This window comes from Ambystoma mexicanum, chromosome 6q (genome assembly GCF_040938575.1).
Source record: "Ambystoma mexicanum isolate Mex_15411 chromosome 6q, UKY_AmexF1_1, whole genome shotgun sequence".
NCBI lineage: Eukaryota > Metazoa > Chordata > Amphibia > Caudata > Ambystomatidae > Ambystoma > Ambystoma mexicanum.
In genome coordinates, this window is record NC_090937.1 from 1,629,127,817 (window position 1) to 1,629,153,420 (window position 25,604).

Here is a 25,604-nt window from a genome sequence, read left to right on the forward strand (position 1 = left end):
GGGCCCATAACCCAGAGGTCGATGGATCGAAACCATCCTCTGCTAACTTTTTTCAAATTATGTTTTTGTGTCATGGCATTAGGGCACAAAGAGCTGTAAGTGCCTGGATGCAATGTCATTCCTTGAACTTGCTGCCTCGTTCCACTCTTGCGCTAAATAGGAGAGGGTCCCAGCCCAGCCAACAAAATGTACTGTTCAATCAAACCAAACTTAAAACCAAGCTCCTTTTTTAAGGGGTCCCGGGGAAATGTTGGGCTGACCGGCAAGACCTCATGATGCGAACTGCTTCTGCGTCAAACGCAAGCTTTTTTCATTCCCAGCCAATGACTTATTCTTATTTCTAAGGGCCGCTCCATCAGATAGCCCAGACAGGCAGGCGTTGGTGGTATAGTGGTGAGCATAGCTGCCTTCCAAGCAGTTGACCCGGGTTTGATTCCCGGCCAACGCAGATCAAATCTTTAAATTGTTCAAAATGCATTTTTTGGAAATCAGACTCATGCTGAAAGCAAAGCTGACACACTTTTCGTGAAAATCAAAACCCCATCCAGGAAAGGTTCTTGCATCCTAGTTTCTGCAACTGTCTATCGGTGAGGGGATTGAAGCGAGCAGGGCTCCTGGCCCCTCCCCGACAAAGCCCTGACGAAGGCCTGACAAAGGCCTATTCGCCTTGCCCTGACGGGCCTTGGTCCCAGCAGGCCACCGAGCACAGCACCTCAGCCTATTAGAGTGAGGTTTCAGGATCTCTCTCATCCTGTAAACCAACATACTGAAGAAGGTGAAACGTGTGGCTGCGCTCCTCACATGCTGAAGCAGCAGCAGCCCTTTCCCTGAAGCAAAGTTCCTTCATTCCTCCCTCCCATAACCCTTAGCAGGGGATTTATGGTAATTGAGTTGAGTTTCCAAACTGGCCCTTCCTTCCTTCCTTCCCATATCTGCCAGCTCGAGAAGGCTTGTTTTGTTGCACCTGGGAAGTAAAGTATCTATTTGCGAGAGAGAGAGAATGAGAGAGAGAGACAGAGAGAGAGAGACAGAGAGAGAAGGGGAAGGGGTGTTGGCAGTTAGGGTGTGAGCTAGAGAAATGAGGCCTGTCTGCAAAAGGCCATGGGATGGGAGTGCGTGGTTGCAGGTTGTTTGGCTTTGTAAGGCCTACTGCCCGCTTCACTCGAAACTGGGTCTAGGGTTGTCGGTTTGTAGGCTGTAAAAGCCCAGAAAAGCTCTTGTTCTCCAACCAGCAGAGTGGCGCAGCGGAAGCGTGCTGGGCCCATAACCCAGAGGTCGATGGATCGAAACCATCCTCTGCTAACTTTTTTCAAATTATGTTTTTGTGTCATGGCATTAGGGCACAAAGAGCTGTAAGTGCCTGGATGCAATGTCATTCCTTGAACTTGCTGCCTCGTTCCACTCTTGCGCTAAATAGGAGAGGGTCCCAGCCCAGCCAACAAAATGTACTGTTCAATCAAACCAAACTTAAAACCAAGCTCCTTTTTTAAGGGGTCCCGGGGAAATGTTGGGCTGACCGGCAAGACCTCATGATGCGAACTGCTTCTGCGTCAAACGCAAGCTTTTTTCATTCCCAGCCAATGACTTATTCTTATTTCTAAGGGCCGCTCCATCAGATAGCCCAGACAGGCAGGCGTTGGTGGTATAGTGGTGAGCATAGCTGCCTTCCAAGCAGTTGACCCGGGTTCGATTCCCGGCCAACGCAGATCAAATCTTTAAATTGTTCAAAATGCATTTTTTGGAAATCAGACTCATGCTGAAAGCAAAGCTGACACACTTTTCGTGAAAATCAAAACCCCATCCAGGAAAGGTTCTTGCATCCTAGTTTCTGCAACTGTCTATCGGTGAGGGGATTGAAGCGAGCAGGGCTCCTGGCCCCTCCCCGACAAAGCCCTGACGAAGGCCTGACAAAGGCCTATTCGCCTTGCCCTGACGGGCCTTGGTCCCAGCAGGCCACCGAGCACAGCACCTCAGCCTATTAGAGTGAGGTTTCAGGATCTCTCTCATCCTGTAAACCAACATACTGAAGAAGGTGAAACGTGTGGCTGCGCTCCTCACATGCTGAAGCAGCAGCAGCCCTTTCCCTGAAGCAAAGTTCCTTCATTCCTCCCTCCCATAACCCTTAGCAGGGAATTTATGGTAATTGAGTTGAGTTTCCAAACTGGCCCTTCCTTCCTTCCTTCCCATATCTGCCAGCTCGAGAAGGCTTGTTTTGTTGCACCTGGGAAGTAAAGTATCTATTTGCGAGAGAGAGAGAATGAGAGAGAGAGACAGAGAGAGAGAGACAGAGAGAGAAGGGGAAGGGGTGTTGGCAGTTAGGGTGTGAGCTAGAGAAATGAGGCCTGTCTGCAAAAGGCCATGGGATGGGAGTGCGTGGTTGCAGGTTGTTTGGCTTTGTAAGGCCTACTGCCCGCTTCACTCGAAACTGGGTCTAGGGTTGTCGGTTTGTAGGCTGTAAAAGCCCAGAAAAGCTCTTGTTCTCCAACCAGCAGAGTGGCGCAGCGGAAGCGTGCTGGGCCCATAACCCAGAGGTCGATGGATCGAAACCATCCTCTGCTAACTTTTTTCAAATTATGTTTTTGTGTCATGGCATTAGGGCACAAAGAGCTGTAAGTGCCTGGATGCAATGTCATTCCTTGAACTTGCTGCCTCGTTCCACTCTTGCGCTAAATAGGAGAGGGTCCCAGCCCAGCCAACAAAATGTACTGTTCAATCAAACCAAACTTAAAACCAAGCTCCTTTTTTAAGGGGTCCCGGGGAAATGTTGGGCTGACCGGCAAGACCTCATGATGCGAACTGCTTCTGCGTCAAACGCAAGCTTTTTTCATTCCCAGCCAATGACTTATTCTTATTTCTAAGGGCCGCTCCATCAGATAGCCCAGACAGGCAGGCGTTGGTGGTATAGTGGTGAGCATAGCTGCCTTCCAAGCAGTTGACCCGGGTTCGATTCCCGGCCAACGCAGATCAAATCTTTAAATTGTTCAAAATGCATTTTTTGGAAATCAGACTCATGCTGAAAGCAAAGCTGACACACTTTTCGTGAAAATCAAAACCCCATCCAGGAAAGGTTCTTGCATCCTAGTTTCTGCAACTGTCTATCGGTGAGGGGATTGAAGCGAGCAGGGCTCCTGGCCCCTCCCCGACAAAGCCCTGACGAAGGCCTGACAAAGGCCTATTCGCCTTGCCCTGACGGGCCTTGGTCCCAGCAGGCCACCGAGCACAGCACCTCAGCCTATTAGAGTGAGGTTTCAGGATCTCTCTCATCCTGTAAACCAACATACTGAAGAAGGTGAAACGTGTGGCTGCGCTCCTCACATGCTGAAGCAGCAGCAGCCCTTTCCCTGAAGCAAAGTTCCTTCATTCCTCCCTCCCATAACCCTTAGCAGGGGATTTATGGTAATTGAGTTGAGTTTCCAAACTGGCCCTTCCTTCCTTCCTTCCCATATCTGCCAGCTCGAGAAGGCTTGTTTTGTTGCACCTGGGAAGTAAAGTATCTATTTGCGAGAAAGAGAGAATGAGAGAGAGAGACAGAGAGAGAGAGACAGAGAGAGAAGGGGAAGGGGTGTTGGCAGTTAGGGTGTGAGCTAGAGAAATGAGGCCTGTCTGCAAAAGGCCATGGGATGGGAGTGCGTGGTTGCAGGTTGTTTGGCTTTGTAAGGCCTACTGCCCGCTTCACTCGAAACTGGGTCTAGGGTTGTCGGTTTGTAGGCTGTAAAAGCCCAGAAAAGCTCTTGTTCTCCAACCAGCAGAGTGGCGCAGCGGAAGCGTGCTGGGCCCATAACCCAGAGGTCGATGGATCGAAACCATCCTCTGCTAACTTTTTTCAAATTATGTTTTTGTGTCATGGCATTAGGGCACAAAGAGCTGTAAGTGCCTGGATGCAATGTCATTCCTTGAACTTGCTGCCTCGTTCCACTCTTGCGCTAAATAGGAGAGGGTCCCAGCCCAGCCAACAAAATGTACTGTTCAATCAAACCAAACTTAAAACCAAGCTCCTTTTTTAAGGGGTCCCGGGGAAATGTTGGGCTGACCGGCAAGACCTCATGATGCAAACTGCTTCTGCGTCAAACGCAAGCTTTTTTCATTCCCAGCCAATGACTTATTCTTATTTCTAAGGGCCGCTCCATCAGATAGCCCAGACAGGCAGGCGTTGGTGGTATAGTGGTGAGCATAGCTGCCTTCCAAGCAGTTGACCCGGGTTCGATTCCCGGCCAACGGAGATCAAATCTTTAAATTGTTCAAAATGCATTTTTTGGAAATCAGACTCATGCTGAAAGCAAAGTTGACACACTTTTCGTGAAAATCAAAACCCCATCCAGGAAAGGTTCTTGCATCCTAGTTTCTGCAACTGTCTATCGGTGAGGGGATTGAAGCGAGCAGGGCTCCTGGCCCCTCCCCGACAAAGCCCTGACGAAGGCCTGACAAAGGCCTATTCGCCTTGCCCTGACGGGCCTTGGTCCCAGCAGGCCACCGAGCACAGCACCTCAGCCTATTAGAGTGAGGTTTCAGGATCTCTCTCATCCTGTAAACCAACATACTGAAGAAGGTGAAACGTGTGGCTGCGCTCCTCACATGCTGAAGCAGCAGCAGCCCTTTCCCTGAAGCAAAGTTCCTTCATTCCTCCCTCCCATAACCCTTAGCAGGGGATTTATGGTAATTGAGTTGAGTTTCCAAACTGGCCCTTCCTTCCTTCCTTCCCATATCTGCCAGCTCGAGAAGGCTTGTTTTGTTGCACCTGGGAAGTAAAGTATCTATTTGCGAGAGAGAGAGAATGAGAGAGAGAGACAGAGAGAGAGAGACAGAGAGAGAAGGGGAAGGGGTGTTGGCAGTTAGGGTGTGAGCTAGAGAAATGAGGCCTGTCTGCAAAAGGCCATGGGATGGGAGTGCGTGGTTGCAGGTTGTTTGGCTTTGTAAGGCCTACTGCCCGCTTCACTCGAAACTGGGTCTAGGGTTGTCGGTTTGTAGGCTGTAAAAGCCCAGAAAAGCTCTTGTTCTCCAACCAGCAGAGTGGCGCAGCGGAAGCGTGCTGGGCCCATAACCCAGAGGTCGATGGATCGAAACCATCCTCTGCTAACTTTTTTCAAATTATGTTTTTGTGTCATGGCATTAGGGCACAAAGAGCTGTAAGTGCCTGGATGCAATGTCATTCCTTGAACTTGCTGCCTCGTTCCACTCTTGCGCTAAATAGGAGAGGGTCCCAGCCCAGCCAACAAAATGTACTGTTCAATCAAACCAAACTTAAAACCAAGCTCCTTTTTTAAGGGGTCCCGGGGAAATGTTGGGCTGACCGGCAAGACCTCATGATGCGAACTGCTTCTGCGTCAAACGCAAGCTTTTTTCATTCCCAGCCAATGACTTATTCTTATTTCTAAAGGCCGCTCCATCAGAAAGCCCAGACAGGCAGGCGTTGGTGGTATAGTGGTGAGCATAGCTGCCTTCCAAGCAGTTGACCCGGGTTCGATTCCCGGCCAACGCAGATCAAATCTTTAAATTGTTCAAAATGCATTTTTTGGAAATCAGACTCATGCTGAAAGCAAAGCTGACACACTTTTCGTGAAAATCAAAACCCCATCCAGGAAAGGTTCTTGCATCCTAGTTTCTGCAACTGTCTATCGGTGAGGGGATTGAAGCGAGCAGGGCTCCTGGCCCCTCCCCGACAAAGCCCTGACGAAGGCCTGACAAAGGCCTATTCGCCTTGCCCTGACGGGCCTTGGTCCCAGCAGGCCACCGAGCACAGCACCTCAGCCTATTAGAGTGAGGTTTCAGGATCTCTCTCATCCTGTAAACCAACATACTGAAGAAGGTGAAACGTGTGGCTGCGCTCCTCACATGCTGAAGCAGCAGCAGCCCTTTCCCTGAAGCAAAGTTCCTTCATTCCTCCCTCCCATAACCCTTAGCAGGGGATTTATGGTAATTGAGTTGAGTTTCCAAACTGGCCCTTCCTTCCTTCCTTCCCATATCTGCCAGCTCGAGAAGGCTTGTTTTGTTGCACCTGGGAAGTAAAGTATCTATTTGCGAGAGAGAGAGAATGAGAGAGAGAGACAGAGAGAGAGAGACAGAGAGAGAAGGGGAAGGGGTGTTGGCAGTTAGGGTGTGAGCTAGAGAAATGAGGCCTGTCTGCAAAAGGCCATGGGATGGGAGTGCGTGGTTGCAGGTTGTTTGGCTTTGTAAGGCCTACTGCCCGCTTCACTCGAAACTGGGTCTAGGGTTGTCGGTTTGTAGGCTGTAAAAGCCCAGAAAAGCTCTTGTTCTCCAACCAGCAGAGTGGCGCAGCGGAAGCGTGCTGGGCCCATAACCCAGAGGTCGATGGATCGAAACCATCCTCTGCTAACTTTTTTCAAATTATGTTTTTGTGTCATGGCATTAGGGCACAAAGAGCTGTAAGTGCCTGGATGCAATGTCATTCCTTGAACTTGCTGCCTCGTTCCACTCTTGCGCTAAATAGGAGAGGGTCCCAGCCCAGCCAACAAAATGTACTGTTCAATCAAACCAAACTTAAAACCAAGCTCCTTTTTTAAGGGGTCCCGGGGAAATGTTGGGCTGACCGGCAAGACCTCATGATGCGAACTGCTTCTGCGTCAAACGCAAGCTTTTTTCATTCCCAGCCAATGACTTATTCTTATTTCTAAGGGCCGCTCCATCAGATAGCCCAGACAGGCAGGCGTTGGTGGTATAGTGGTGAGCATAGCTGCCTTCCAAGCAGTTGACCCGGGTTCGATTCCCGGCCAACGCAGATCAAATCTTTAAATTGTTCAAAATGCATTTTTTGGAAATCAGACTCATGCTGAAAGCAAAGCTGACACACTTTTCGTGAAAATCAAAACCCCATCCAGGAAAGGTTCTTGCATCCTAGTTTCTGCAACTGTCTATCGGTGAGGGGATTGAAGCGAGCAGGGCTCCTGGCCCCTCCCCGACAAAGCCCTGACGAAGGCCTGACAAAGGCCTATTCGCCTTGCCCTGACGGGCCTTGGTCCCAGCAGGCCACCGAGCACAGCACCTCAGCCTATTAGAGTGAGGTTTCAGGATCTCTCTCATCCTGTAAACCAACATACTGAAGAAGGTGAAACGTGTGGCTGCGCTCCTCACATGCTGAAGCAGCAGCAGCCCTTTCCCTGAAGCAAAGTTCCTTCATTCCTCCCTCCCATAACCCTTAGCAGGGGATTTATGGTAATTGAGTTGAGTTTCCAAACTGGCCCTTCCTTCCTTCCTTCCCATATCTGCCAGCTCGAGAAGGCTTGTTTTGTTGCACCTGGGAAGTAAAGTATCTATTTGCGAGAGAGAGAGAATGAGAGAGAGAGACAGAGAGAGAGAGACAGAGAGAGAAGGGGAAGAGGTGTTGGCAGTTAGGGTGTGAGCTAGAGAAATGAGGCCTGTCTGCAAAAGGCCATGGGATGGGAGTGCGTGGTTGCAGGTTGTTTGGCTTTGTAAGGCCTACTGCCCGCTTCACTCGAAACTGGGTCTAGGGTTGTCGGTTTGTAGGCTGTAAAAGCCCAGAAAAGCTCTTGTTCTCCAACCAGCAGAGTGGCGCAGCGGAAGCGTGCTGGGCCCATAACCCAGAGGTCGATGGATCGAAACCATCCTCTGCTAACTTTTTTCAAATTATGTTTTTGTGTCATGGCATTAGGGCACAAAGAGCTGTAAGTGCCTGGATGCAATGTCATTCCTTGAACTTGCTGCCTCGTTCCACTCTTGCGCTAAATAGGAGAGGGTCCCAGCCCAGCCAACAAAATGTACTGTTCAATCAAACCAAACTTAAAACCAAGCTCCTTTTTTAAGGGGTCCCGGGGAAATGTTGGGCTGACCGGCAAGACCTCATGATGCGAACTGCTTCTGCGTCAAACGCAAGCTTTTTTCATTCCCAGCCAATGACTTATTCTTATTTCTAAGGGCCGCTCCATCAGATAGCCCAGACAGGCAGGCGTTGGTGGTATAGTGGTGAGCATAGCTGCCTTCCAAGCATTTGACCCGGGTTCGATTCCCGGCCAACGCAGATCAAATCTTTAAATTGTTCAAAATGCATTTTTTGGAAATCAGACTCATGCTGAAAGCAAAGCTGACACACTTTTCGTGAAAATCAAAACCCCATCCAGGAAAGGTTCTTGCATCCTAGTTTCTGCAACTGTCTATCGGTGAGGGGATTGAAGCGAGCAGGGCTCCTGGCCCCTCCCCGACAAAGGCCTGACAAAGGCCTATTCGCCTTGCCCTGACGGGCCTTGGTCCCAGCAGGCCACCGAGCACAGCACCTCAGCCTATTAGAGTGAGGTTTCAGGATCTCTCTCATCCTGTAAACCAACATACTGAAGAAGGTGAAACGTGTGGCTGCGCTCCTCACATGCTGAAGCAGCAGCAGCCCTTTCCCTGAAGCAAAGTTCCTTCATTCCTCCCTCCCATAACCCTTAGCAGGGGATTTATGGTAATTGAGTTGAGTTTCCAAACTGGCCCTTCCTTCCTTCCTTCCCATATCTGCCAGCTCGAGAAGGCTTGTTTTGTTGCACCTGGGAAGTAAAGTATCTATTTGCGAGAGAGAGAGAATGAGAGAGAGAGACAGAGAGAGAGAGACAGAGAGAGAAGGGGAAGGGGTGTTGGCAGTTAGGGTGTGAGCTAGAGAAATGAGGCCTGTCTGCAAAAGGCCATGGGATGGGAGTGCGTGGTTGCAGGTTGTTTGGCTTTGTAAGGCCTACTGCCCGCTTCACTCGAAAATGGGTCTAGGGTTGTCGGTTTGTAGGCTGTAAAAGCCCAGAAAAGCTTTTGTTCTCCAACCAGCAGAGTGGCGCAGCGGAAGCGTGCTGGGCCCATAACCCAGAGGTCGATGGATCGAAACCATCCTCTGCTAACTTTTTTCAAATTATGTTTTTGTGTCATGGCATTAGGGCACAAAGAGCTGTAAGTGCCTGGATGCAATGTCATTCCTTGAACTTGCTGCCTCGTTCCACTCTTGCGCTAAATAGGAGAGGGTCCCAGCCCAGCCAACAAAATGCACTGTTCAATCAAACCAAACTTAAAACCAAGCTCCTTTTTTAAGGGGTCCCGGGGAAATGTTGGGCTGACCGGCAAGACCTCATGATGCGAACTGCTTATGCGTCAAACGCAAGCTTTTTTCATTCCCAGCCAATGACTTATTCTTATTTCTAAGGGCCGCTCCATCAGATAGCCCAGACAGGCAGGCGTTGGTGGTATAGTGGTGAGCATAGCTGCCTTCCAAGCAGTTGACCCGGGTTCTATTCCCGGCCAACGCAGATCAAATCTTTAAATTGTTCAAAATGCATTTTTTGGAAATCAGACTCATGCTGAAAGCAAAGCTGACACACTTTTCGTGAAAATCAAAACCCCATCCAGGAAAGGTTCTTGCATCCTAGTTTCTGCAACTGTCTATCGGTGAGGGGATTGAAGCGAGCAGGGCTCCTGGCCCCTCCCCGACAAAGCCCTGACGAAGGCCTGACAAAGGCCTATTCGCCTTGCCCTGACGGGCCTTGGTCCCAGCAGGCCACCGAGCACAGCACCTCAGCCTATTAGAGTGAGGTTTCAGGATCTCTCTCATCCTGTAAACCAACATACTGAAGAAGGTGAAACGTGTGGCTGCGCTCCTCACATGCTGAAGCAGCAGCAGCCCTTTCCCTGAAGCAAAGTTCCTTCATTCCTCCCTCCCATAACCCTTAGCAGGGGATTTATGGTAATTGAGTTGAGTTTCCAAACTGGCCCTTCCTTCCTTCCTTCCTTCCCATATCTGCCAGCTCGAGAAGGCTTGTTTTGTTGCACCTGGGAAGTAAAGTATCTATTTGCGAGAGAGAGAGAATGAGAGAGAGAGACAGAGAGAGAGAGACAGAGAGAGAAGGGGAAGGGGTGTTGGCAGTTAGGGTGTGAGCTAGAGAAATGAGGCCTGTCTGCAAAAGGCCATGGGATGGGAGTGCGTGGTTGCAGGTTGTTTGGCTTTGTAAGGCCTACTGCCCGCTTCACTCGAAACTGGGTCTAGGGTTGTCGGTTTGTAGGCTGTAAAAGCCCAGAAAAGCTCTTGTTCTCCAACCAGCAGAGTGGCGCAGCGGAAGCGTGCTGGGCCCATAACCCAGAGGTCGATGGATCGAAACCATCCTCTGCTAACTTTTTTCAAATTATGTTTTTGTGTCATGGCATTAGGGCACAAAGAGCTGTAAGTGCCTGGATGCAATGTCATTCCTTGAACTTGCTGCCTCGTTCCACTCTTGCGCTAAATAGGAGAGGGTCCCAGCCCAGCCAACAAAATGTACTGTTCAATCAAACCAAACTTAAAACCAAGCTCCTTTTTTAAGGGGTCCCGGGGAAATGTTGGGCTGACCGGCAAGACCTCATGATGCGAACTGCTTCTGCGTCAAACGCAAGCTTTTTTCATTCCCAGCCAATGACTTATTCTTATTTCTAAGGGCCGCTCCATCAGATAGCCCAGACAGGCAGGCGTTGGTGGTATAGTGGTGAGCATAGCTGCCTTCCAAGCAGTTGACCCGGGTTCGATTCCCGGCCAACCAATGCAGATCAAATCTTTAAATTGTTCAAAATGCATTTTTTGGAAATCAGACTCATGCTGAAAGCAAAGCTGACACACTTTTCGTGAAAATCAAAACCCCATCCAGGAAAGGTTCTTGCATCCTAGTTTCTGCAACTGTCTATCGGTGAGGGGATTGAAGCGAGCAGGGCTCCTGGCCCCTCCCCGACAAAGCCCTGACGAAGGCCTGACAAAGGCCTATTCGCCTTGCCCTGACGGGCCTTGGTCCCAGCAGGCCACCGAGCACAGCACCTCAGCCTATTAGAGTGAGGTTTCAGGATCTCTCTCATCCTGTAAACCAACATACTGAAGAAGGTGAAACGTGTGGCTGCGCTCCTCACATGCTGAAGCAGCAGCAGCCCTTTCCCTGAAGCAAAGTTCCTTCATTCCTCCCTCCCATAACCCTTAGCAGGGGATTTATGGTAATTGAGTTGAGTTTCCAAACTGGCCCTTCCTTCCTTCCTTCCCATATCTGCCAGCTCGAGAAGGCTTGTTTTGTTGCACCTGGGAAGTAAAGTATCTATTTGCGAGAGAGAGAGAATGAGAGAGAGAGACAGAGAGAGAGAGACAGAGAGAGAAGGGGAAGGGGTGTTGGCAGTTAGGGTGTGAGCTAGAGAAATGAGGCCTGTCTGCAAAAGGCCATGGGATGGGAGTGCGTGGTTGCAGGTTGTTTGGCTTTGTAAGGCCTACTGCCCGCTTCACTCGAAACTGGGTCTAGGGTTGTCGGTTTGTAGGCTGTAAAAGCCCAGAAAAGCTCTTGTTCTCCAACCAGCAGAGTGGCGCAGCGGAAGCGTGCTGGGCCCATGTTAGGGAGAATTCTCTGTTTAGGCTGAATTTCCCTCCCTAGTGAGTCCCCCAGCAGCTTTGCTGGATTTCTGGGGTTTAATTTTTTCTCCTGCCAAGAGTGAGACTCTTTTACCCTCACTCTTGGACATGTTGAACTGTGTTATCTTGGACAAACCTTGTGTTGAATGGGCTATGGGGTCTCTTACTCCATAGGGCCTCATGTATTTTTGTGATGTGGGTCACACAGCACCCTCTGTGCCGTGACCCAGGGGTGTCCTAGGGACTCCCCAACATAGACTCCATACCCTGGGACTGACTACTGTCTCCCAGGGCATGTAAAGTCACCAAAGACTTTGCTAGTCTTGAATCCTGAACAGAACCAGTACAAACCATCATATTGTGGACGTACTGGCTGGGGCAATTCGATTGCCCCAGGGTCTGTTAGTCGAGGGGGCACGTCTCCGTCCCCCCTGATCGAGTTTTGGCTGGTGGCAGTGGAAACTACTTTTTATATTCGACCGCGAATATTTTCCTATGGGATTTCCCATTGTTTTAGGCTAACACATTTAATTATTTATTTACGGTAGCCTTAAACATACCACCGGTTTATATATTTATTTTTATAACTCCGGTTGGGACTTTTTGCCAAAACTTGATTCTAAAATGGCGTTGGTGTTCGCCTCTGTAACTCTGGCCCAAAGTGGAGCCCTTTGTTCCACTTTTGGCGGGCTTCTCCACAGAAGCCCTCCAAAGTGGTGCCACTCTGTCTGGGGTACTTAGGAGGGGTGGAGGGGGATTTAGGCACCCTGGACTGAGTTACCTTGGTAACTCAAGTCGCACTCCGTCCTGATTGGCCCAAGTGGTGAGCCGCCCGGCTCACCACTTAGCATGGTTGAGTGACAGCTAGGCTGGGTGAATGGGGGTTTGCTGCATAAAAGCAGGGCTTTGGGGACTGGGACTTCAGAAGTCGCCACAGGACCAAGAATCCGACGAGGGAAGAGCTGAGCCGACCTGCTTCGACGACACCACCCGGTGGAGCCCTGCTGAACCGTCTCACCACTTTTTCCCGACGACCGAGGAGAACTCTTAACGGAGTGGCTCCTTCCCTTGACTGGTGGGGACAACCAGTTTTCGCCTTCTTTCCGTTCTTTGAGGTATCTCGTGGCCGCCTTGCCTGTGCCAAGCACCCCGGCAACCGGAATACCACACTTTACCCCCATACCGCGAAAGTCGGTACCAACCCTTTAACCGGAGGACTCCGCGGCTGGTTTCTTCCCGGGCAGTGCAACGACCCTCTTCTTCTGCTCTTCAGCGAGAACTTCTTCTCCCCTGACCGACGTCGAGCCCTGCTGCCACTGCCTGGAACAACTGCCACCGCTGGAGGATCCTTTCCGCTTAAGGTACTGTGTTCTGCCTGGCTTCCCTTGCTACCGACTGTACGGGGTAGATTTAGTCCCCGGCTTTCGAACCTGGGAGTGCCTGGGACACTTTGGCTAAACTTTCTGAGCCACTCTAACCTCTTTTTGACTCTTTGCAAGACTTTGAATCTCTAACTAACAGTGTGATCTTGGGCACATTTTCGCTCCGGCTACTCTAAGAGTGGGCCCTGCCTAGTGACTTTTGCTCACCTGTGACTTTATTCTTCTTTAAGCCTATTGCAAGTGCTCTGGACCTTAGAGTGGTGTGTCTAACCCATTTCTGCTTTTTCTCTCCCTTTCTTGGAAACTACTAGAGTGTCATCTAACGTTAAGCACTCACCTCTGTTTTAATTAAGTGGTGTTTACTTAGAGTTGTCTAGATAGGAGAAAGGATTGAATCTACTTTCATTATAACTGTGTTGAAGTGCTTTTACTATATTCTTGCTAGAGTGTTTTTAACTTATGTGTATTTTAAATAAATAACTATATACTTTTGAAACCAAGCTCTGGTCAGTGTTTGCTTGTGCTATTGTGTTTTGGTACATATTGTGTATACTTTACATACTGCCTAACTCTTCTTGAGAGAAGTCTGACTGCTCAGCCACAGCTACCAGGTAAATCTGGGTGGTACAGACTGCTACCAAAGGGGTTTACTGCTCTACCTGTAGTCTTAAATCTTTTGCAGTGTTCCCCAAGGGAACTGCACAGGTTTCTGCCTAACACTGGTGTACAGCGGTGGGATTTGTGTTGAGTATACATTTTATTGTGCTTTAGATACCTTAGTGCAACTAACCACAAAGCTTAGCACTGAAAAAGTAAAACCTCTAACATGTCAGTTATAGAAAGCTATAGTCAAGAGTCCCTTGCAGCCAAAACTGCTGATTGTTTAAGAGTGCTCTGTAAACATAAGGATCTCCTGACTAAGGGCAAGAAAATGGAGCTGATTGAAAGATTGTTAGCTAACCAAAGTCTGGGTGATGGTTCAGAGGAACCTACCACTCCAGCAACTGTAGATGACAGTGTTGAAGTTAACATGGAGCAAAATGTTGATGTTTCTGAGGAAGAGTCAGAAGAGGAGGGTGAGGCTGTTGTAACTGTCCCCCCTAGGCCTCTGCCTGCTCTACCTGCTGTGCCTACTGGACCTTTACCAGGTCCCACATTTAGTCCTCAGTACTTTGAACTGGAGAAAATGAAGCTAGAATTGGAGTATAAGAAACTTAATGCTCAAACTGACAAAGAACTAAGGCTAAGGGAAATGGAGCTCAAGTATGACTTAGAAATGAAGAAATTATCTGTTGAGAATGTTTCTCTCTCTGGCTCCTCTAGAAGTTCCAGTCCTAAAAGACCCCGGATGCCTAAAGAATTGGTTGGTATGTATGAGCCTAAGTTGGATGTGTTGGATTGGTTGTCTCTGTTTGAATATAATCATGGGCTCCAGAACATCACAGGAAATGACTTACTCACCTGGTTGTTCTCTAGGCTTCCCCCTGTTGCAACTGATGTGGTAATGGAGATGGGGGAGGAGGATAGGAAGGACTATGAATGTGTGAAACTAGCTTTGATAGCTAGGTTTGGGAAGACCCCTTCCCAGTATCTTAAGAGGTTTAGGAGCCTCAAAAAGCATGATGGTACCCCTTGGGCTACCTGGGTGAGTGAATGTTTGAAAAACTTAGAGGGATGGATTAAGGGTTACAAGGTGAACACTTATGAAGGTATGAAGAATTTGTTTATGTTGGAGACTATTTATGATGCCTGCTCTCCTGAGCTCAGACAACACTTGGCTGATTCCAAGGAATTAGATTCCCGGAGACTAGCTAAGGCTGCTGACTTGTGGGTTGCCAACAGGGCCACTCACAAGGATTCTGGGGTAACTCAGAAGAAGGATGGGGAGAAACAGTCTAAAAAGGACTCCAAAGAGAATTCTAATAATTCCTATCCCAAAGAGGGCCCCAAACCACAAAATAACCAGGGTAAGCCACATGGGAAACCTAGTCAGGCTACTGTACCTTCTGGCCACAAGCCAGAAGGAGGTCAGAACAAGCCACCCTTCCAGAGAGCATTTGGACAATGCTATGTCTGTCAGGGTACTGCCCATATCAAAGGAGATCCCAAGTGCAAGGGTAAACCTGCAGGGATCAGCACAGTCTCCTTAGCCTTCACTCCTGAGGATGAAGTACAGATGGCTAGTGCCCACTTTGAACTCTTTGCTGAAGAACCCTTGGGTCTTCAAGCAACTGTAAACTTAGAGCCTATGGGTCTGGTTAGTCCCCAGAATAGGGTTGTGTATAACTCCCTACCTGTTAACTCTAAGGTGTATTATGTGGACAGTGTTCTTGTCAATGGCCAGGATACTCCTGCCAGGAGAGACACTGGGGCCAGCAGAACAGTAGTGGATGAAAGCTTCTTTCAACCTGAGGATGTGGCCAAAGCACCCAAAGGTCCCACTAAGATGTCTGGAGGCCCTGTCCAAATGGTTCCTATTCTACCAGCCCTCATTCAGTGTAACAACATGACAGTGAGGATCCCTGTCAGTGTTCAGACTGAGGTACCTGGGAAGGTCCTGTTGGGGAATGACCTAAGAACTCTAGGAGTAGTGTCACATACCCCCAGGCCTCCCAGTATGGAGAAGCAGAACTTAACCAAATTGGCTAGACAGGCTACCTTGAAGGACCCTTCTAAGCCTGTGGGACCCTCTACTGAGAACCCCACTACAAGCCCTGGTGTTAGTAAGTTGACCTCTAACCCAGGCACATTTCAGGATAGTATGCTAGGAACATGGGAGCCCCAACCAAGCTCCACCCTTGTTCCCCTAGTTTCCGAGTCTCTGACCCCCCCTGCTTCTGAGGAAGAGGTGGATAGACCAACTAGGCCCCTATCTGGACCTGAGAGAACTGGTAATTCTCAGTGCTGGTGGAAAACCAGAAAAGAAAAGTCTAAGGCCAAAAACCTTCAGACTGTTGGACCTTCTACTGAAGGCCCCAACTCAAATCCTAATATTAGGGGGGAAACTCCTAAAATAGGTAAGGGTAGATCTAAGAGGAAGGGGAAGCAGGTACATTGCCTAACCCCAACCCCTCCAACCAAGAGGCCTAAGACCCAACCTGCTCCCACAAGAGAGGTGGTGAGGAACCTTGGAGGCCCCTCTAGATCTAAGGGAATCCTTTATAAGGACCCCTTGAAAAAGCCTAACATAGGTTCAGAAGTTGTACCAACTTCTGAGGGACTGGTCAACCAGATCCCCTATAACAAAAAGACTGATGTTCCTCAAAGGGTCTGTAGGTCCGTTAGCTTGCAAAAGAAAACCTTTGAGTTCTCCCTTAAGCAAAGGTCAAGGTGTCACCATCAAAATGCTGATGGACTCTCTAGGATGTATATCATCGACTAGAGGTATGAGGTTCATCCAGGAGTGGATTAAATCCTCCTGTCCCTTAGTCTGGGGGGGGCGAGTGTTAGGGAGAATTCTCTGTTTAGGCTGAATTTCCCTCCCTAGTGAGTCCCCCAGCAGCTTTGCTGGATTTCTGGGGTTTAATTTTTTCTCCTGCCAAGAGTGAGACTCTTTTACCCTCACTCTTGGACATGTTGAACTGTGTTATCTTGGACAAACCTTGTGTTGAATGGGCTATGGGGTCTCTTACTCCATAGGGCCTCATGTATTTTTGTGATGTGGGTCACACAGCACCCTCTGTGCCGTGACCCAGGGGTGTCCTAGGGACTCCCCAACATAGACTCCATACCCTGGGACTGACTACTGTCTCCCAGGGCATGTAAAGTCACCAAAGACTTTGCTAGTCTTGAATCCTGAACAGAACCAGTACAAACCATCATATTGTGGACGTACTGGCTGGGGCAATTCGATTGCCCCAGGGTCTGTTAGTCGAGGGGGCACGTCTCCGTCCCCCCTGATCGAGTTTTGGCTGGTGGCAGTGGAAACTACTTTTTATATTCGACCGCGAATATTTTCCTATGGGATTTCCCATTGTTTTAGGCTAACACATTTAATTATTTATTTACGGTAGCCTTAAACATACCACCGGTTTATATATTTATTTTTATAACTCCGGTTGGGACTTTTTGCCAAAACTTGATTCTAAAATGGCGTTGGTGTTCGCCTCTGTAACTCTGGCCCAAAGTGGAGCCCTTTGTTCCACTTTTGGCGGGCTTCTCCACAGAAGCCCTCCAAAGTGGTGCCACTCTGTCTGGGGTACTTAGGAGGGGTGGAGGGGGATTTAGGCACCCTGGACTGAGTTACCTTGGTAACTCAAGTCGCACTCCGTCCTGATTGGCCCAAGTGGTGAGCCGCCCGGCTCACCACTTAGCATGGTTGAGTGACAGCTAGGCTGGGTGAATGGGGGTTTGCTGCATAAAAGCAGGGCTTTGGGGACTGGGACTTCAGAAGTCGCCACAGGACCAAGAATCCGACGAGGGAAGAGCTGAGCCGACCTGCTTCGACGACACCACCCGGTGGAGCCCTGCTGAACCGTCTCACCACTTTTTCCCGACGACCGAGGAGAACTCTTAACGGAGTGGCTCCTTCCCTTGACTGGTGGGGACAACCAGTTTTCGCCTTCTTTCCGTTCTTTGAGGTATCTCGTGGCCGCCTTGCCTGTGCCAAGCACCCCGGCAACCGGAATACCACACTTTACCCCCATACCGCGAAAGTCGGTACCAACCCTTTAACCGGAGGACTCCGCGGCTGGTTTCTTCCCGGGCAGTGCAACGACCCTCTTCTTCTGCTCTTCAGCGAGAACTTCTTCTCCCCTGACCGACGTCGAGCCCTGCTGCCACTGCCTGGAACAACTGCCACCGCTGGAGGATCCTTTCCGCTTAAGGTACTGTGTTCTGCCTGGCTTCCCTTGCTACCGACTGTACGGGGTAGATTTAGTCCCCGGCTTTCGAACCTGGGAGTGCCTGGGACACTTTGGCTAAACTTTCTGAGCCACTCTAACCTCTTTTTGACTCTTTGCAAGACTTTGAATCTCTAACTAACAGTGTGATCTTGGGCACATTTTCGCTCCGGCTACTCTAAGAGTGGGCCCTGCCTAGTGACTTTTGCTCACCTGTGACTTTATTCTTCTTTAAGCCTATTGCAAGTGCTCTGGACCTTAGAGTGGTGTGTCTAACCCATTTCTGCTTTTTCTCTCCCTTTCTTGGAAACTACTAGAGTGTCATCTAACGTTAAGCACTCACCTCTGTTTTAATTAAGTGGTGTTTACTTAGAGTTGTCTAGATAGGAGAAAGGATTGAATCTACTTTCATTATAACTGTGTTGAAGTGCTTTTACTATATTCTTGCTAGAGTGTTTTTAACTTATGTGTATTTTAAATAAATAACTATATACTTTTGAAACCAAGCTCTGGTCAGTGTTTGCTTGTGCTATTGTGTTTTGGTACATATTGTGTATACTTTACATACTGCCTAACTCTTCTTGAGAGAAGTCTGACTGCTCAGCCACAGCTACCAGGTAAATCTGGGTGGTACAGACTGCTACCAAAGGGGTTTACTGCTCTACCTGTAGTCTTAAATCTTTTGCAGTGTTCCCCAAGGGAACTGCACAGGTTTCTGCCTAACAGCCCATAACCCAGAGGTCGATGGATCGAAACCATCCTCTGCTAACTTTTTTCAAATTATGTTTTTGTGTCATGGCATTAGGGCACAAAGAGCTGTAAGTGCCTGGATGCAATGTCATTCCTTGAACTTGCTGCCTCGTTCCACTCTTGTGCTAAATAGGAGAGGGTCCCAGCCCAGCCAACAAAATGTACTGTTCAATAAAACCAAACTTAAAACCAAGCTCCTTTTTTAAGGGGTCCCGGGGAAATGTTGGGCTGACCGGCAATACCTCATGATGCGAACTGCTTCTGCGTCAAACGCAAGCTTTTTTCATTCCCAGCCAATGACTTATTCTTATTTCTAAGGGCCGCTCCATCAGATAGCCCAGACAGGCAGGCGTTGGTGGTATAGTGGTGAGCATAGCTGCCTTCCAAGCAGTTGACCCGGGTTCGATTCCCGGCCAACGCAGATCAAATCTTTAAATTGTTCAAAATGCATTTTTTGGAAATCAGACTCATGCTGAAAGCAAAGCTGACACACTTTTCGTGAAAATCAAAACCCCATCCAGGAAAGGTTCTTGCATCCTAGTTTCTGCAACTGTCTATCGGTGAGGGGATTGAAGCGAGCAGGGCTCCTGGCCCCTCCCCGACAAAGCCCTGACGAAGGCCTGACAAAGGCCTATTCGCCTTGCCCTGACGGGCCTTGGTCCCAGCAGGCCACCGAGCACAGCACCTCAGCCTATTAGAGTGAGGTTTCAGGATCTCTCTCATCCTGTAAACCAACATACTGAAGAAGGTGAAACGTGTGGCTGCGCTCCTCACATGCTGAAGCAGCAGCAGCCCTTTCCCTGAAGCAAAGTTCCTTCATTCCTCCCTCCCATAACCCTTAGCAGGGGATTTATGGTAATTGAGTTGAGTTTCCAAACTGGCCCTTCCTTCCTTCCTTCCCATATCTGCCAGCTCGAGAAGGCTTGTTTTGTTGCACCTGGGAAGTAAAGTATCTATTTGCGAGAGAGAGAGAATGAGAGAGAGAGACAGAGAGAGAGAGACAGAGAGAGAAGGGGAAGGGGTGTTGGCAGTTAGGGTGTGAGCTAGAGAAATGAGGCCTGTCTGCAAAAGGCCATGGGATGGGAGTGCGTGGTTGCAGGTTGTTTGGCTTTGTAAGGCCTACTGCCCGCTTCACTCGAAACTGGGTCTAGGGTTGTCGGTTTGTAGGCTGTAAAAGCCCAGAAAAGCTCTTGTTCTCCAACCAGCAGAGTGGCGCAGCGGAAGCGTGCTGGGCCCATAACCCAGAGGTCGATGGATCGAAACCATCCTCTGCTAACTTTTTTCAAATTATGTTTTTGTGTCATGGCATTAGGGCACAAAGAGCTGTAAGTGCCTGGATGCAATGTCATTCCTTGAACTTGCTGCCTCGTTCCACTCTTGCGCTAAATAGGAGAGGGTCCCAGCCCAGCCAACAAAATGTACTGTTCAATCAAACCAAACTTAAAACCAAGCTCCTTTTTTAAGGGGTCCCGGGGAAATGTTGGGCTGACCGGCAAGACCTCATGATGCGAACTGCTTCTGCGTCAAATGCAAGCTTTTTTCATTCCCAGCCAATGACTTATTCTTATTTCTAAGGGCCGCTCCATCAGATAGTCCAGACAGGCAGGCGTTGGTGGTATAGTGGTGAGCATAGCTGCCTTCCAAGCAGTTGACCCGGAAATCTTTAAATTGTTCAAAATGCATTTTTTGGAAATCAGACTCATGCTGAAAGCAAAGCTGACACACTTTTCGTGAAAATCAAAACCCCATCCAGGAAAGGTTCTTGCATCCTAGTTTCTGCAACTGTCTATCGGTGAGGGGATTGAAGCGAGCAGGGCTCCTGGCCCCTCCCCGACAAAGCCCTGACGAAGGCCTGACAAAGGCCTATTCGCCTTGCCCTGACGGGCCTTGGTCCCAGCAGGCCACCGAGCACAGCACCTCAGCCTATTAGAGTGAGGTTTCAGGATCTCTCTCATCCTGTAAACCAACATACTGAAGAAGGTGAAACGTGTGGCTGCGCTCCTCACATGCTGAAGCAGCAGCAGCCCTTTCCCTGAAGCAAAGTTCCTTCATTCCTCCCTCCCATAACCCTTAGCAGGGGATTTATGGTAATTGAGTTGAGTTTCCAAACTGGCCCTTCCTTCCTTCCTTCCTTCCCATATCTGCCAGCTCGAGAAGGCTTGTTTTGTTGCACCTGGGAAGTAAAGTATCTATTTGCGAGAGAGAGAGAATGAGAGAGAGAGACAGAGAGAGAGAGACAGAGAGAGAAGGGGAAGGGGTGTTGGCAGTTAGGGTGTGAGCTAGAGAAATGAGGCCTGTCTGCAAAAGGCCATGGGATGGGAGTGCGTGGTTGCAGGTTGTTTGGCTTTGTAAGGCCTACTGCCCGCTTCACTCGAAACTGGGTCTAGGGTTGTCGGTTTGTAGGCTGTAAAAGCCCAGAAAAGCTCTTGTTCTCCAACCAGCAGAGTGGCGCAGCGGAAGCGTGCTGGGCCCATAACCCAGAGGTCGATGGATCGAAACCATCCTCTGCTAACTTTTTTCAAATTATGTTTTTGTGTCATGGCATTAGGGCACAAAGAGCTGTAAGTGCCTGGATGCAATGTCATTCCTTGAACTTGCTGCCTCGTTCCACTCTTGCGCTAAATAGGAGAGGGTCCCAGCCCAGCCAACAAAATGTACTGTTCAATCAAACCAAACTTAAAACCAAGCTCCTTTTTTAAGGGGTCCCGGGGAAATGTTGGGCTGACCGGCAAGACCTCATGATGCGAACTGCTTCTGCGTCAAACGCAAGCTTTTTTCATTCCCAGCCAATGACTTATTCTTATTTCTAAGGGCCGCTCCATCAGATAGCCCAGACAGGCAGGCGTTGGTGGTATAGTGGTGAGCATAGCTGCCTTCCAAGCAGTTGACCCGGGTTCGATTCCCGGCCAACGCAGATCAAATCTTTAAATTGTTCAAAATGCATTTTTTGGAAATCAGACTCATGCTGAAAGCAAAGCTGACACACTTTTCGTGAAAATCAAAACCCCATCCAGGAAAGGTTCTTGCATCCTAGTTTCTGCAACTGTCTATCGGTGAGGGGATTGAAGCGAGCAGGGCTCCTGGCCCCTCCCCGACAAAGCCCGGACGAAGGCCTGACAAAGGCCTATTCGCCTTGCCCTGACGGGCCTTGGTCCCAGCAGGCCACCGAGCACAGCACCTCAGCCTATTAGAGTGAGGTTTCAGGATCTCTCTCATCCTGTAAACCAACATACTGAAGAAGGTGAAACGTGTGGCTGCGCTCCTCACATGCTGAAGCAGCAGCAGCCCTTTCCCTGAAGCAAAGTTCCTTCATTCCTCCCTCCCATAACCCTTAGCAGGGGATTTATGGTAATTGAGTTGAGTTTCCAAACTGGCCCTTCCTTCCTTCCTTCCCATATCTGCCAGCTCGAGAAGGCTTGTTTTGTTGCACCTGGGAAGTAAAGTATCTATTTGCGAGAAAGAGAGAATGAGAGAGAGAGACAGAGAGAGAGAGACAGAGAGAGAAGGGGAAGGGGTGTTGGCAGTTAGGGTGTGAGCTAGAGAAATGAGGCCTGTCTGCAAAAGGCCATGGGATGGGAGTGCGTGGTTGCAGGTTGTTTGGCTTTGTAAGGCCTACTGCCCGCTTCACTCGAAACTGGGTCTAGGGTTGTCGGTTTGTAGGCTGTAAAAGCCCAGAAAAGCTCTTGTTCTCCAACCAGCAGAGTGGCGCAGCGGAAGCGTGCTGGGCCCATAACCCAGAGGTCGATGGATCGAAACCATCCTCTGCTAACTTTTTTCAAATTATGTTTTTGTGTCATGGCATTAGGGCACAAAGAGCTGTAAGTGCCTGGATGCAATGTCATTCCTTGAACTTGCTGCCTCGTTCCACTCTTGCGCTAAATAGGAGAGGGTCCCAGCCCAGCCAACAAAATGTACTGTTCAATCAAACCAAACTTAAAACCAAGCTCCTTTTTTAAGGGGTCCCGGGGAAATGTTGGGCTGACCGGCAAGACCTCATGATGCAAACTGCTTCTGCGTCAAACGCAAGCTTTTTTCATTCCCAGCCAATGACTTATTCTTATTTCTAAGGGCCGCTCCATCAGATAGCCCAGACAGGCAGGCGTTGGTGGTATAGTGGTGAGCATAGCTGCCTTCCAAGCAGTTGACCCGGGTTCGATTCCCGGCCAACGCAGATCAAATCTTTAAATTGTTCAAAATGCATTTTTTGGAAATCAGACTCATGCTGAAAGCAAAGTTGACACACTTTTCGTGAAAATCAAAACCCCATCCAGGAAAGGTTCTTGCATCCTAGTTTCTGCAACTGTCTATCGGTGAGGGGATTGAAGCGAGCAGGGCTCCTGGCCCCTCCCCGACAAAGCCCTGACGAAGGCCTGACAAAGGCCTATTCGCCTTGCCCTGACGGGCCTTGGTCCCAGCAGGCCACCGAGCACAGCACCTCAGCCTATTAGAGTGAGGTTTCAGGATCTCTCTCATCCTGTAAACCAACATACTGAAGAAGGTGAAACGTGTGGCTGCGCTCCTCACATGCTGAAGCAGCAGCAGCCCTTTCCCTGAAGCAAAGTTCCTTCATTCCTCCCTCCCATAACCCTTAGCAGGGGATTTATGGTAATTGAGTTGAGTTTCCAAACTGGCCCTTCCTTCCTTCCTTCCCATATCTGCCAGCTCGAGAAGGCTTGTTTTGTTGCACCTGGGAAGTAAAGTATCTATTTGCGAGAGAGAGAGAATGAGAGAGAGAGACAGAGAGAGAGAGACAGAGAGAGAAGGGGAAGGGGTGTTGGCAGTTAGGGTGTGAGCTAGAGAAATGAGGCCTGTCTGCAAAAGGCCATGGGATGGGAGTGCGTGGTTGCAGGTTGTTTGGCTTTGTAAGGCCTACTGCCCGCTTCACTCGAAACTGGGTCTAGGGTTGTCGGTTTGTAGGCTGTAAAAGCCCAGAAAAGCTCTTGTTCTCCAACCAGCAGAGTGGCGCAGCGGAAGCGTGCTGGGCCCATAACCCAGAGGTCGATGGATCGAAACCATCCTCTGCTAACTTTTTTCAAATTATGTTTTTGTGTCATGGCATTAGGGCACAAAGAGCTGTAAGTGCCTGGATGCAATGTCATTCCTTGAACTTGCTGCCTCGTTCCACTCTTGCGCTAAATAGGAGAGGGTCCCAGCCCAGCCAACAAAATGTACTGTTCAATCAAACCAAACTTAAAACCAAGCTCCTGTTTTAAGGGGTCCCGGGGAAATGTTGGGCTGACCGGCAAGACCTCATGATGCGAACTGCTTCTGCGTCAAATGCAAGCTTTTTTCATTCCCAGCCAATGACTTATTCTTATTTCTAAGGGCCGCTCCATCAGATAGCCCAGACAGGCAGGCGTTGGTGGTATAGTGGTGAGCATAGCTGCCTTCCAAGCAGTTGACCCGGGTTCGATTCCCGGCCAACGCAGATCAAATCTTTAAATTGTTCAAAATGCATTTTTTGGAAATCAGACTCATGCTGAAAGCAAAGCTGACACACTTTTCGTGAAAATCAAAACCCCATCCAGGAAAGGTTCTTGCATCCTAGTTTCTGCAACTGTCTATCGGTGAGGGGATTGAAGCGAGCAGGGCTCCTGGCCCCTCCCCGACAAAGCCCTGACGAAGGCCTGACAAAGGCCTATTCGCCTTGCCCTGACGGGCCTTGGTCCCAGCAGGCCACCGAGCACAGCACCTCAGCCTATTAGAGTGAGGTTTCAGGATCTCTCTCATCCTGTAAACCAACATACTGAAGAAGGTGAAACGTGTGGCTGCGCTCCTCACATGCTGAAGCAGCAGCAGCCCTTTCCCTGAAGCAAAGTTCCTTCATTCCTCCCTCCCATAACCCTTAGCAGGGGATTTATGGTAATTGAGTTGAGTTTCCAAACTGGCCCTTCCTTCCTTCCTTCCCATATCTGCCAGCTCGAGAAGGCTTGTTTTGTTGCACCTGGGAAGTAAAGTATCTATTTGCGAGAGAGAGAGAATGAGAGAGAGAGACAGAGAGAGAGAGACAGAGAGAGAAGGGGAAGGGGTGTTGGCAGTTAGGGTGTGAGCTAGAGAAATGAGGCCTGTCTGCAAAAGGCCATGGGATGGGAGTGCGTGGTTGCAGGTTGTTTGGCTTTGTAAGGCCTACTGCCCGCTTCACTCGAAAATGGGTCTAGGGTTGTCGGTTTGTAGGCTGTAAAAGCCCAGAAAAGCTTTTGTTCTCCAACCAGCAGAGTGGCGCAGCGGAAGCGTGCTGGGCCCATAACCCAGAGGTCGATGGATTGAAACCATCCTCTGCTAACTTTTTTCAAATTATGTTTTTGTGTCATGGCATTAGGGCACAAAGAGCTGTAAGTGCCTGGATGCAATGTCATTCCTTGAACTTGCTGCCTCGTTCCACTCTTGCGCTAAATAGGAGAGGGTCCCAGCCCAGCCAACAAAATGCACTGTTCAATCAAACCAAACTTAAAACCAAGCTCCTTTTTTAAGGGGTCCCGGGGAAATGTTGGGCTGACCGGCAAGACCTCATGATGCGAACTGCTTCTGCGTCAAACGCAAGCTTTTTTCATTCCCAGCCAATGACTTATTCTTATTTCTAAAGGCCGCTCCATCAGATAGCCCAGACAGGCAGGCGTTGGTGGTATAGTGGTGAGCATAGCTGCCTTCCAAGCAGTTGACCCGGGTTCGATTCCCGGCCAACGCAGATCAAATCTTTAAATTGTTCAAAATGCATTTTTTGGAAATCAGACTCATGCTGAAAGCAAAGCTGACACACTTTTCGTGAAAATCAAAACCCCATCCAGGAAAGGTTCTTGCATCCTAGTTTCTGCAACTGTCTATCGGTGAGGGGATTGAAGCGAGCAGGGCTCCTGGCCCCTCCCCGACAAAGCCCTGACGAAGGCCTGACAAAGGCCTATTCGCCTTGCCCTGACGGGCCTTGGTCCCAGCAGGCCACCGAGCACAGCACCTCAGCCTATTAGAGTGAGGTTTCAGGATCTCTCTCATCCTGTAAACCAACATACTGAAGAAGGTGAAACGTGTGGCTGCGCTCCTCACATGCTGAAGCAGCAGCAGCCCTTTCCCTGAAGCAAAGTTCCTTCATTCCTCCCTCCCATAACCCTTAGCAGGGGATTTATGGTAATTGAGTTGAGTTTCCAAACTGGCCCTTCCTTCCTTCCTTCCCATATCTGCCAGCTCGAGAAGGCTTGTTTTGTTGCACCTGGGAAGTAAAGTATCTATTTGTGAGAGAGAGAGAGAATGAGAGAGAGAGACAGAGAGAGAGAGACAGAGAGAGAAGGGGAAGGGGTGTTG

At 49.4% G+C, this 25,604-nt stretch overlaps 9 non-coding genes across 9 annotated transcripts; all 9 read left to right on the plus strand.

Moving 5' to 3' along the window:
* The first annotated feature begins 1,633 nt into the window (after positions 1 to 1,633).
* Positions 1,634 to 1,705, plus strand: TRNAG-UCC (transfer RNA glycine (anticodon UCC)). Its single transcript has one exon. It is a non-coding gene; the product is annotated as a tRNA-Gly (tRNA).
* A 1,185-nt stretch (positions 1,706 to 2,890) lies between these two features.
* TRNAG-UCC (transfer RNA glycine (anticodon UCC)) lies at positions 2,891 to 2,962 on the plus strand. Its single transcript has one exon. It is a non-coding gene; the product is annotated as a tRNA-Gly (tRNA).
* A 2,442-nt stretch (positions 2,963 to 5,404) lies between these two features.
* TRNAG-UCC (transfer RNA glycine (anticodon UCC)) lies at positions 5,405 to 5,476 on the plus strand. Its single transcript has one exon. It is a non-coding gene; the product is annotated as a tRNA-Gly (tRNA).
* Positions 5,477 to 6,661: 1,185 nt separating this feature from the next.
* Positions 6,662 to 6,733, plus strand: TRNAG-UCC (transfer RNA glycine (anticodon UCC)). Its single transcript has one exon. It is a non-coding gene; the product is annotated as a tRNA-Gly (tRNA).
* Positions 6,734 to 18,660: 11,927 nt separating this feature from the next.
* Positions 18,661 to 18,732, plus strand: TRNAG-UCC (transfer RNA glycine (anticodon UCC)). Its single transcript has one exon. It is a non-coding gene; the product is annotated as a tRNA-Gly (tRNA).
* A 2,421-nt stretch (positions 18,733 to 21,153) lies between these two features.
* TRNAG-UCC (transfer RNA glycine (anticodon UCC)) lies at positions 21,154 to 21,225 on the plus strand. The gene has a single exon. It is a non-coding gene; the product is annotated as a tRNA-Gly (tRNA).
* A 1,185-nt stretch (positions 21,226 to 22,410) lies between these two features.
* TRNAG-UCC (transfer RNA glycine (anticodon UCC)) lies at positions 22,411 to 22,482 on the plus strand. The gene has a single exon. It is a non-coding gene; the product is annotated as a tRNA-Gly (tRNA).
* A 1,185-nt stretch (positions 22,483 to 23,667) lies between these two features.
* Positions 23,668 to 23,739, plus strand: TRNAG-UCC (transfer RNA glycine (anticodon UCC)). Its single transcript has one exon. It is a non-coding gene; the product is annotated as a tRNA-Gly (tRNA).
* Positions 23,740 to 24,924: 1,185 nt separating this feature from the next.
* TRNAG-UCC (transfer RNA glycine (anticodon UCC)) lies at positions 24,925 to 24,996 on the plus strand. Its single transcript has one exon. It is a non-coding gene; the product is annotated as a tRNA-Gly (tRNA).
* The last annotated feature ends 608 nt before the right edge of the window (positions 24,997 to 25,604 follow it).